Here is an 11755-nt window from a genome sequence, read left to right as displayed (position 1 = left end):
TTCCTGGATATTTAATTATTATTCTGTAATTTATTTCAATTTAAAGTTCTTTCCCTTTAAAAAGAAAAGGGTAAAATTGCAGCCCTAAGGAGTTCAAGATCCTGTATCTATTCGAATTTATAACCCTTCAATACATTCATAACTTAAGTCAATTTATTTGGTGTACCAGGTACTCTTTACTGCACAGAGTCTGTCATCAGATTTAATTGGGTTGACACTCACTATTAAGTCTGGTTGATGTGTAAATTTTTAGCAAATTAAATTAAATGGTATTAGTTGTTACATTTAATGATACCTGTTTTGAAATATCACTCTTTAGATATATTGCTCTTGTGTTTGTTTTTATTTACCTACCTTTTAGTATTCTTAAGAAGATCTTAAATAAACCAACAATATTATCAATTTAATTATATGATTAACTTAAAAGAATTTGCCGTATTGAATATTTTATTATCGTTATTTTGTAAACAGGTTTTTGTTTGAACTAAAGTTGCAACACAAATAGTCATAGGAAATACAAATACATGTTTTAATTTTATGATATGTCAAGTTGAGTTGAAGATTGTAAATCTCGCCTCTTGTATGTATTAAATTATTTATTGTATTAAATATTTTTCTTTACAGTCCGGACAGTTCAGTGAAGACATGATACCAACTGTTGGCTTTAACATGCGTAAAATTACCAAAGGAAATGTTACTATTAAGGTAAATAATTTTCATTTATGTTAATTAATAATAATCTTTAATTAACGGCCATATTTTGAATATTTGTTAAGAAAACAAAAATTAAGAAAAATGTAAATAAACCTAAAAGAGAAGATGGTAGGAATAGGGTTGCATGGACACTTCACCACTGATTGACGTAGGTTGTCATTATTTAGAAATTTCAACACCAAAAGAAAAAATAAATAAAATGAAAACAATTATTTTGTAAGTGTTCTTAAATTTCGTAGAAGGTGCAATTATTAGAGTGTGGATGTCTCAAGATAGACATGAGACATTCCCTCTGTGTATCTACCACATCATATTTCTAATAATAATACATTTTATTTATCTTGATGCTGGTTTAAGAACCAATTTCTTGGCTGCAGTTAACATATTTTCACATAAATTATAATATTTAAATTAAACATTAGATTTTATTATTAGTATATTTGCTGTATGGTCAGACATACTCTACAAGATAGTGAACCCATCTTATGAGTAAGTATAGGATTTTGTTTATAAATGTATTTTACAGGAAAACTCAAGTTCTGGATTTGAAACTTTAGAATAAAGAAGGAGATATGAAATCGATATTATATATCGTTTTTTTTTTAGGTGTGGGACATTGGTGGCCAGCCCAGATTCCGATCCATGTGGAGCGGTATTGTAGAGGTGTCAATGCTATTGTGTAAGTACATATTATACATATTTAAATTCTTCTACTCAACACTTTCAGTAGCCAAGGAGGCTTGTGTTCAATATAATTCAGAACAGCTATTATTATTATACTAATTGCATGTTCCACAAGTTTCAAATAAATCTTATTTGATAGTTATTGTATTAAACAGCTAATGTAGATAGTACTCATTTAATAATTACTTATGAGGAGCATAGGTTAGCCTATTGTATTTGGTCAGCTTTATACATTTATTTGATCACTAGCGCTTAGGCAGAAGTTATGAAACAGGGTCTAAGTATTTATTTTATAGTGGTCAATACTAGAAACTAGGTAATATTGCAGTTATTTACTTGCTTACGCCTTTGTAACATGATGCAATATCGAACTGTTCTATGTTATGAATAGTAATACCTAAAATCGACTAGGTTTGTAGTCAGATCGAATTGGGTCGTGTTAATTCGCCTTTTACCAGATTGACAACTCTTATGAGGATTTAAATTTTTCTATTTTTCATTATCAGCAATTTTAATTGTGTGCAGCTCTATTGTAATAGAGATAATGTGTAGTGTTTTAACAATGTTGTTGTTCAGATTAGTGGTATGTATCGTGTAACACGTAGCTCGGTGCCCAATTTCATTTGCCGATAATATATTATGATAAGTAAATGCGGGCGCTTTGTTAACTCGGTTGACACAACCCATTCGATGGGTTTTGTGAAAGCTACATGCGTACTTTTGATGACGTACTTATATATTATGTAATTATTTTTCGTAGTTTCTCTAATTCTGTTATAACATAACATTATTGTACTAAAAAATACTGTTGCTGCCTTTTATATAAGTAGTTATAATATTGTGCTTGATATAAAACAACAATTAAAAAACCTTATTGCGGTTCTGTTTCAAAGGCATACCCATAAATTAGTGATTGTTTGTTGTTTCAGGAAAATTAATAATATGATTGTGTAATATGTACCCAGGAAAATGCATATTTTATAGAGTTAATATTAGAAACTATTCTTACACTGTAAAACGCAAATATACAACACTAGCTTTTGCCCGCGGCTCCGCCCGCGTGTAAGTTTTTCCGGGATAAAAAGTAGTTTATAGTACTCAGGAGTAATGTAGTTTTGTATTAGTGGAAGAATTTTCATAATCTGTTCAGTAATCAGAAGTTCCAGAGTTTAGTCTCTACAAATCTACAAACACTCACAACCTTTTTTTTTGTAATATTAATATATATTTAAGGTTGTGATTTTCTAAATAGTCATTTAGGAAGCTATTGGTATTTTATGAGTTGTAATGCAAGTAACAATAAAATTTACTGGGTCTGAAGCCTTTTTGCTATTGATACATGAAAACTAACAAGCATCAAAATTATGCTGTAGGTAATTGAAATAAGTATAATTTTGCCAGCTCATTGTAGAGTTGCCATAACTATCTTTCTAGAACATTTATTTAAAGGACTAGGATTTTATTTAAAGATTAGCATGTAGGGTTTTATGAAAAATAAAGGGACATTGTGAATTCATAACTGTTGAAATATGTAGCAGTCTAATTATTAAACAACGTATGTTATCCACTATAGTTATTGATTTATCGGGACAGGTGAATTATTGACAGGCAACAATAACGGAACCTATCAGTCTTACTTATAAACTTGATTTAGCGTTAAGAATTGCTTTAATAGCTGTCAAAAACATTACCAGTTTCCTAGTTTACACCTCATTATGAGGCAAGATTTGTGATTTAATTAAGCACAGCTTTTCGATTTTTTTATAAGTAAGACTATATATGAGCCTAGTAACATTCACTGAACCCATTTACACGGCTTAGGTATTCATTTTGAGACCTCTGACACATTTACGTAAGGGTGGAACGGTATTGTATACCAATTTTATAGACGTGACGTGATGTATTACATGCTTGTTATGAATGTCCTATGATTTGATGGTATCAGGGCCGTGTAGACAAAACTGGCTGCTCTTATACGAACTAATAGATACTTACCCATCAATATATATGTACTACGTACTAGATTTGGCGTTCCCAACATTCACTGTGTTCAACTGAATTGAACTGTCATCCATTCAAACTGACTTTAGTATGGTCAATATTGACAGCTTGTGGTTGTGTACCGAGTGGCGCTCATGCTATAAAACTCGAGTCTATGTGTAAACCTGTATTTGAATAAAAAATATTAGTCAAATAAGCAAAACTATTTGTTGTTTAAGTGAATTAATAGGTTATAACAATGACGTTTTGGTTGCAATTTTAGATCAGATTTTGAACAAATAGTTTGACGTTCATGTCTATAGAATATACGTCAATATTATCTCGTTTCCAGATACATGGTGGACGCAGCGGACCCGGACAAGATCGAGGCGTCGCGCAACGAACTGCACAGCCTGTTGGAGAAGCAGCAGCTCACCGGCATCCCCGTGCTGGTGCTCGGCAACAAGCGCGACCTGCCGCACGCGCTCGACGAGCACGGCCTCATCGAGCGCATGTACGGACTCACGGCACTGGACCCACACTGGACCATAGCCTCGCGCCAATGTGCTGACTGACTAGGGATAATTATCTATTGACAACATTATTGGGACCATATGCCCTTTACCCTTTTCATGGCAAATTACGATTGTTGTTTTTGTGTCCTACGACAATAAATTAAAAAAAAGACTTTCGTGTATTTTCAGATTTGATAACTTTGTTTGTTGTTAAGAATTTATAGTAGTGTCCAGTAGGTGGACATGTCCTAACCGTCCTCAGTCCCCTTTTATATGCACTGCTGAATATTTTTTTTATCTATTTTATTGTTGATTTTACAAAAGAGCTTTTTCTCGTTAGTAAATTTGTCATTAACGCATGAGATAATTTATAATCGAACATAGTAAAAAATCTTTTTTTAAATATTCGGTGAACAATTTCGATGTAGTATAATAGTTGTGAGAATAAAGCAACGGTTAGTTTATATTTTAGACAAATTTTATAAAAACAAAGTAATATTATAATTCAAGTTGAACAGTTCCAGTTTGAATGTTCCTGCACTCTTCTATATGAACTTTAATTATACCAAATTTCGAGACTCTTCAGTGCACGAAGGGTGCTAAAAGGGGTGCAAAGTATTTTGTTGACATATCAATATTACCCGGCAGGAACCTGTCCGCCATCCAGGACCGCGAGATCTGCTGCTACTCGATCTCGTGCAAGGAGAAGGACAACATCGACATCACGCTGCAGTGGCTCATCGCGCACAGTAAGTCGGGCAGCGCGCGTTAATGTCGCCGCGTGCGCATGCGCCGCCCGCGACACCACGCGATGCGTACACGTCTTTTATTTACCATCCCATGCGTCTACACTTTGTTACACAAAACCACCTCACTGATAAACGTTGTATACCTCTCTTACAGTAATTCAGTGTTTTGTCTTGTGTTGAATGACATTAAACGTTAGTGGAAACGAGACAAAACATTGTATAACTGTGACAGAGGTATAAACATTTGTTTTTGAGGCCTATAGAGTTCAAATTTTTAATCTGTGAATGATTAGGACGTCAATCTGTTTGTCTATTGTGACAGTTTGTATAGTTACTGTAGATGCGGTAGTGGATTCGAGTGTTTGTCGATGATAGGTAATGGACATTTTGTTAAAGTATGACATCGGTAAATGTTCTAATAGTTCTTAATCTTTCTACATACATTGGTTACTTGTTTGAAAAAATCGATTGTTCAAATACAAATTGTCCTATAACAAATGACTTTATTTATGATGTAACAATTGATAATCGGCTGTGACATTTGGAAGCAATTTTTGGAATTTACCTTGTCATATTAGTAGAGACCGCAACGTGTTTTGGCTAGATAAAAAAAAAAAACAACAGTGTGGAATGGGAATGAATGAATAAAATACGTTGTAAGTTACGTATCGCTGTGTACGAGAAGATAGATCGCGTTAGGTGTAAAATTATTTACGATTACAATGAGACCAGGAACAGTTATCATAATGAACTACAATAAAAAATGCATTGCGCTTAACTAACGAAAACAGAATGTGTCGTGCACAAAGTGTGCTGCTATTATGCAGGCTAACGAATGAATGTAGAGGTATTTTGTAAGGCAAACAATTGTGGTGCAAATCGAAGCATATCGCCATTTTTGGCAAATGATATAATATATTCATTATGTTTTGTTCATTTGCTCGTTTATCGACTTTTTTGAGCCAACCAGCAACAAAAAGTTATTTTTGACTACTTAAATATGCAAATAACTGATAAACGTAGGAAATAGTAAATGATAAAATGTAATTTTCTTTGCGTGTATATTATTTGCCAGATATGGTTGTAAATATGTGGCTTTGAGTCTAAAGTACTGTAATTAATTAACGTCAAACTGACATGTGCTTGTACTATAAATAAACAAACCAACTTTAATGTAATTCATTTTGATCAAAGTAAAGTCTCATTAACATCGTGTTAGCTTGAGTTATGCACTGTCTAACCGTGTGGCGATTTTGTCGCGTACATGATGACGAACAACCGGATATTTTTTAATTTATAAAAGTGCCAACCTGTGATTTGATTACGTAATTTATTTTGAAAAATTATTGTTTTGTCGTTTTAAACACGCAATGGTCATGTTGAAAGCAATTTCGCCACACATTATATACGCTCATGTCCATAATATAGCAACTTTTGAACAAAGTGTGGATGGTATATATCGTAAAATATATTTTAATTTTTATGATAGCCTTGCTTTTATAGTTTTTCGAAGCCAACGTCTGTGCATTTGGTGCTATATTCTGGACGTGATGGATGTGTTAGAATATTTAGATTCCTTGATAATATTAGTGTTATATATAATTATATAAATATAACTATCTTTTATTGTTAGCTGCGGAACTTGAGTTTGTTGAATATAAAATACATTGGAAAATTATTTTGTTCAGTATGCTGTATGGAATGTTAGTAAATTCGCCGAAAAGCTTACGAATGATTTGCCTTTCACTTGGTCTTCACAGCTCCACTAAAACTTAAGGGGCCAAGTCGCAAATTAATAGTAATTAGGATCAAATTATACCAACACCGACAGTCAATACAAACAATATACAGAGGTTGAACAAAATGAGTGTTCCATTAAAGGTTTTGAAATATATTATAGAAGTCACTAGATTTGTATTAAAATAACCGCTTCGACTGCACATTAAGTTTGTAACATTAACATTATAACATAGTTATGAGTAAATTGTAAATTCAATTATATGCGCATAGGCAGACGCGTCGCGGCGTCTCCCTCACTCGAGATATCTGTGTTTGTTTAGTATTAATATTTATTAGTGTATAGATTATAGATATATGTGTGTCAAATGTTTTCGCATTTCTTAATATTTGTATCGGTTTACAGGCAACGTGCAGAGATTACTTACGCTTCTATTTTCTCACATGTTTGAATAGAACTACTTTTATACGTGTCTCGACTCATTAATTTTTACATTTACTTGTAGACGCACGCAAAGCCCGCTTGTGTGGTGAAATTTTAATATGTATCTATATAACATGGTTTGAGAATCTGCTGTGGCTGAGTAACATGTTATTCAAACTTATAAACAATAAATAATAATATCAGCACTATATTATATACTGCACCACTGTTGGGCCACGGGCCTGCTCTACTACTCTATTCTAAACAATATGTCGATATATTCATTCAATTTCAATAATGAGTAACCATTATTTTGGCTTTAACGTAAACTGTCAGCGTATACAGTGTAAATCATCACGGTAATCTGATTTCAGAACATTTTGGAGATTGCAGGACACGGCAAGTAACATGTATATAAAACTTTGAAATGATGACGCTAATGTAAACGTATCTGGAAGTTCATACGCAATGGATTTCTGCAAGAATTTGCTAGTCTAAAATCATATTTTTTTACTATTTTAAGTACTTTGTTTACATCGTGATAAAGCGTTAGAAAGGCGTTGCGTGACTGCAACTTTTGCCGAAAAATACTATAATTCGGCAACGTAACTGACAGTTTTATATTATTCTAGTATTTCTCGATTATAAATTGACAGGTTTTACGCGGCGCATTAATAATCGTCAGTATAAAACTAATTGTTATATGGCATGGTATTGTGTACCCCTCGTTTTCTCTATCCTGCAATAATTCACTCTTGTGCATTCAAATCATAATTGGCAAGATATCCGCCGATATTCGTAACTGGAGATACATTTTAAAGATCATTTATATGTAGGTAAGTTTTTAAAAATATATATATTATGCTATAATTATTGCATTCCAAAGATTCGAAAATATTTGACGCATGTGTTTGATGAATACATGTTTTTTTATAAAGGTGCATATACATATTATTGTGTCTGTAACATAATCTTGTCGATGTAGAAATAAAATTTAGAAAAGAGGTGGAAATTATGTGAATTTGATAGTGTATAATTTTCATTAGCCTTAACACTACAGTCAAGTTGCTCACAGTTATAATAGCGGTTTTATAAGAGTTTAGCGTCTTATAAGAAAATATAATAATGTGTTAATACAAATAAATAAAGGCCTTAATTTCAAAATAGTATAAAGTTATCAAGAATTATACAACTATCGGAGAAGTTAATAGATGGAATCATGACTCTTTATTTGGCAATAACTTGCGACAGAATACGATTTAAAATGTAATTAAATTTAATTATAAAAGAGATATAATATTAAATGATTGTGATATTCAAATTTGTTCAGCATGGCCATGATTACAAACCCCAAATGTAATTCATGTCTATATTGTGGATCAAGATATGCTTGTTTACGGTACTTCACCAACCTTTAGCTAGCGGGTGCTAACTTAAACAACCGTGAAGTTTGTTCATCAATGGAACACTTACATACCGATAAGGGCCATTGTTGCCATTGTTGTTGATGCTATTGCCATTATGCATTCAAATATTTTTATTGCACGTCATGATTTAAGACTATAAATTATAATGTATGTAAATAAATTGTTATCAAAGATTTGCAAATCATGGCAACAACTACCAATAGATTAATAACGTGTAAATGTAACAAAACCAGAACTGTTACATTAAACATTTTGGGTGAAATTACCAGAAAATATGTAAGTCGTATTTATAATATTCATTTTAAAGCTTTCCGCGTAGCTGTTGAGAAGGTTAAGTGAATTTCCTTATAATATTAACGCCTGAGTATCAGTATCTTACCACATGGTATCGTGGATTTTGATCAAAATATGTGTATTATAAAAACGTTAAAATTTCAACAAATCTCTCTTGCTAGTTTGTACTCTGTTTTAATGAGAAAATAAACAACTTAAGGGCTGCTTTTTAGTTTCACTACTCCATTCAAAGCTACTATGGTTCGTACCAATAGTGGCGCTATAAGATTCTAAAACTATAACGTCAGGCAACAAGTATCATTACAGTACGTGAATTTCATGAAGACGTTGTCTTTATTCGTAAATTATTGCATTTCTTTTAACTTGACCATACGTTTGTTAGCCTGGCAAGGGCAGGCTTATATAAATACGCCGGGCATTTGGGTCAGTGCTTTAGGCGCTCGAAACCCTTGAAAATTCCGAATGAAGGGGGGGGGGGGGCATTATGCCGCGGCCCTAGGCCCTTAGTAAAATGTGTATACCTCCTGGTTACCATATTCACATTGAGGCCTATAAAGGCTCACGAACATTCCCTGGCCCTCTCCCGTCCGCCCATCCTAAGATGGTCCCTTCTTCCGCGCTTCCTTCCCAACCTTCCTTCCTCCCATCCTTCCCCTCCCGGGTTCCTGTCGTTGTTAAGTCGGGAGGTATCCTAAGCCCGTTTGCGGAGCCCCCGTGTTAACACGGGAATATACAAGGGCCCCTATGGAATGTGCACCAGGACATGGCACTAACAATGCCGAACTCCCTGAAGCGTGAATATGGTGGGTTGCTTGTTACCAAAAAATGCTGAGGGAAACATACGAGATACGAACCTCGGCTCAGGACTATCAATGGGAGAGGATAAGACATCAACGATTATGGATGCGCGTAGCATAACGAATTGACAACCTAACCATTATTGCTGTATTCGTCGGCACACGGCCGGAAGTATTAAAAGGGTCGGGGGGACGGGGAAAGCGGTGAGTAAGGAATTGCGGTCTTGTGGGGATGTTTTTGTATTCGCTTATGAGTGAAGTCCGAAGACGGAGTATGAGAAAGATCTATTCTACACATCCGACTAGAATCTAGTCGGATGATGCAATGCGGGTATAAGTTATTTTTATATCTACTAAAATGAGTGTTTTCTTTATAATGTTTCATATGTTTTTTTAAACAGGTGCACTTACCCCGTTTTCCGAGGTAAGTGCGCCTACTACCATTTTTTATACTTTGAGCAGAATATTATTAATTTATTGTCAGATTTCCTTGAATGGCCATGGGTCGTCGTCACAAAATACTAAATATTTTTAAATTAATAAAATTACATTCTTAGAACAAATGTAAAATAATATATTTTTAAATACATGTTATCTGTTTAATAAGTCTCAGCAATCTAGCAACTCTAGGTTACATTCATTTTACTGTCTGAAGGACTGGTATCCATGGACAGGAATAAATAAATTAAAAAAAAAACATTATGTAGGAATCTAGTCAGTGTTGCCAGAAGGAGTAGCCAGGTTCATTATTATTTAACGGAAGGGCATTGAGTATTGGCAGTAAAGTTAATTCACAGTTGTGATTAGTTTTCGCAGTTGAAAGAAAATGTAAAATATTATAATAATGGATATTTCGGCCTTTAAAATTTAATATGACGAAATTTTAAAGGCAGAAATATCCATGATTATTAATTATTTTTACATTTTTCTTCAACTGCGAGAACTAATCACTAACTAGACGTGAATTTAAATTCTTTACTTGCCAATACTTGTTTAGTTACCCAGATTAAAGCCGAAACAAAATGTATGAAAATGGACCTTGAGCTACCACCTTAAATTTCTTAAATTTTTCGTAACTTTTGAGTACAACGAGATTTGTAACACAACATTTTTATTGTAAACAGTTTACGAACGCATTTCTAATCAACGCATCCAAATTGAACACACCTAAAACTGGCGGGTCTAAGAAGTATTTCACCCATATCACACTCAGAGATGGCTCGCTATGACAAAATGAAACGTATCTTGCATATATTAAAACTTGATTTTGCTTGAGTGTGCGCGTGCACATTTCCTACTTCATGAGTCCCCGCGGTTTCGCAGCTACAAAAATGCTTGCCCAAAAACGTGTAAATTAAAAAAAACAACAATGTAACTTTTGCAGCAAAAATGTAACATTTCAGGAAACGAAACGTAACTTACGACTCAAGGGCCCTGGCAACAATGAATCTGGGGGTCTAGACAAAAACCCTTTTCTGTTAGCGTTCACGCTTACGGTAAGTTCAAAATGTATGAAAATGACATATGCTGAAGAGAAGTCACGTGACTGCTGCAAAAATTGGTAGACAAAAATTTTCAATTTGGCATTCGGAAAGAAACGTTAACGTTAGTGTGACTAATAAACAGTCCATAGAGAAATGAAACATACAAATGGTAGACAAGTGTCATTTTTGACAACTGAAACTGCTATTTATCGTCACCGATTCACGTTTTATTTATCAACAGTTGTAGACCTCACGCTACGGTATTCGTCAACTGGAAAAGTGAAATATTCTTTTTTACATCATTATGCATAGTTTAAAACTATTATGGGCCGCTACTAACGAAATATCATTGTCAGAGACGAACAAGAATATATCGCTGCGAAATGGAGAAAATTGTATTTTGCAGGAATTGAATTTAACAATCGTTTTCGATTAAGGCGATACCTCAAGGTCCATTTCTGCCTTTAAAATTTCGTCATATTAAATTTTAAAGGCCGAAATATCCATGATTATTAATTATTTTTACGTTTTCTTTCAACTGCGAGAACTAATCACTAACTAGACGTGAATTTAAATTCTTTACTTGCCAATACTTGTTTAGTTACCCAGATTAAAGCCGAAACAAAATGTATGAAAATGGACCTTGAGGTATCGCCTTAAGTAAAGAATGTTTTCGTCTGATTGAAGACGTCTATGTGATGATCTTCCATACATAATAATAATAAAAAGAAAGTTCTCATTTGAAAAAGTATTATAATACCTGTGCATAAATGCTTTATAAGAAAGCATTACAAAACAACAACAAAAAAATAGTCCATTTCCACCTATAGAGTGTAACAATTTTATTATGCTTATATTTTCAATGTATTTATTAGTATTTTATTATTTATATTTAGGTATACAACAATATTCATAAAAGTACAGCTTTATACCACAAAACCACATTTTTG

The 11755-nt window shown here is 33.5% G+C and overlaps 1 pseudogene; it reads left to right on the top strand.

The window, feature by feature from the left end:
* Positions 1-594: 594 nt before the first annotated feature.
* On the top strand, positions 595-8637 carry LOC119193195 (annotated as a pseudogene).
* Positions 8638-11755: the final 3118 nt, after the last annotated feature.

The sequence above is a fragment of the Manduca sexta genome, unplaced genomic scaffold, assembly GCF_014839805.1.
Source record: "Manduca sexta isolate Smith_Timp_Sample1 unplaced genomic scaffold, JHU_Msex_v1.0 HiC_scaffold_3727, whole genome shotgun sequence".
NCBI classification, from domain to species: Eukaryota; Metazoa; Arthropoda; class Insecta; order Lepidoptera; family Sphingidae; genus Manduca; species Manduca sexta.
This window is presented reverse-complemented; position numbering and strand designations above follow the sequence as displayed.